Source organism: Arachis duranensis, chromosome 2, assembly GCF_000817695.3.
Source record: "Arachis duranensis cultivar V14167 chromosome 2, aradu.V14167.gnm2.J7QH, whole genome shotgun sequence".
In the NCBI taxonomy this organism is placed as follows: domain Eukaryota; kingdom Viridiplantae; phylum Streptophyta; class Magnoliopsida; order Fabales; family Fabaceae; genus Arachis; species Arachis duranensis.
In genome coordinates, this window is record NC_029773.3 from 10,771,286 (window position 1) to 10,773,157 (window position 1,872).

Consider the following 1,872-nt stretch of genomic DNA (forward strand, 5'->3'; position numbering starts at 1 on the left):
AAAGAGAGAGAAAAATAATAAAATTTGAGGGTTAAATTTGGGTGAAGTATTCAGGTCAAATTTGTACATTAAAATTTTTTAAAAAATTAAAATATACAAATATGAGAATTGTGTTTTAAGTATGAATTTGACGGTTTAATTTGTATTTTTTACACTTTAGTTGAAGTGTTAAACATATTATTTGTGTTTTTTACACTTTAGTTAAACACATTATTTTCTAACAATGTTACAAAACATTATATTCTTCCCAATATTAAAAATAAAAAATGACAAGAGACTGAGTTCCTTATCAGATTTTACATCCATACCATATTTTTCAAAGTTTAAGTGATGATATAACCGGTTGAAGTAATTTTTCTTTTTCATATGCCACTGCCGAAAAGTAAAATTTCTTGCGATTTTGACATATTTGGACATATTTCATGGTATCCTATCATTTGTTTGGTTAAGTTGCGAATATAGTACCTGTTACGGTGGGTAACCGGAGATTAATACGACGAATGGCGTTTGGCGGCCCAAGTGTGTGATGGAGGAGAACTCCGGATGTGTCCGCAACTCGGGAGGCTCCGTCCGACTTGTGCTCGCGTGGGAATGGGGGGTGGTACCTGCAAAGACACTCCGATGCCTAAGTTAGCAAGGGTGTAAGCAGGTCTTAGAGAGTATTGGACTTAGAGATACCTGAAAGGTGTCAGAGTATTTATAGTGGTGAGCCAATAACCACCGTTGGAGTAGTGCCGTATCTTTAGGGTGTTAACCGCCCCCATTATCTTGGGGAGGTTAAGATATGGCTTTATGAAGCGGTTAGAGAGATTTTAGGGGCGGTTACTCATTTGAATGAGTACTTATCTGCCAGCTAACCTCACATCCGACTTCTTCAGACCAAGTCGTGGTTGATACCGACTTCTTACGTGGAGGTCGTAGTTAGCTAGGCTTAATCCTTCAGACTAGGCCTTTTAGTTGGACCTGGGCCTTTGCGTTGGGCCAGGGTATGAACAAATTTATTAGCCAATATCAAATTCTTAGATAGAGTTTAAATTCACAACGATTTAATTGTTGATCCGTCGAATTGGATAATCACATGAGAAAAAAAATCGTCAACGTCATATATATTAGAGGGTATTTTGTTTATAATAATTAAAGTATCAGTGCAACTAGGTATTTTTTAAATATTGTCTTTTATTTAATTTAAAAAAAATAAAAAATAATTTTTTTAAAACAATTGGTACATGAAAATAAGAATTTAAATTAATTAAATAATAATAAATCTTAAAAAAAACTGATTAGAAAAAATAAGTAGTATTTTTCTCCTAGCACATGCCAATATATACTCAAAATAAAATGTTTCAAAGTGTTGAAAAAAATGTGACTCCCATAACACTGTATCTAACCATGCGGCCGGGTAGACCAAAAATAGGTTAATTACTAGATAATTTATATGTAAAAATTATTAGATCCAAATATTAGAAATTAGAACACCGATCAGAGAGGAAAGACTGTACAAGCGTTCATACATGTCTGACTCCTGTTGTGAAAAATACTTGATGTAAGAGAACATGATTACACCATATGAGTAACAAGGAGTGACTCTCGGATCTTGACATATCATTTTTCTTGCTTAACTATTCTATCATATGGTTTATTCATGGGGCAAGGCAAACAATTATATAGCGGTTATGCGGTAGGGACGAGGTCTAATCATGTATGTTTTTATTTTGATGGATTCTTTTTATTCTATTCATTCAAAAAATTTAAATATATAGGAGAAAGTATTATTTATATTATCAGATATATGATTATTTATGTGTATTTTTTTATTATTTTAAAAAAATTAATATAAGGAAAAAAAAAAAATGTAAAATTTATATAAATAAA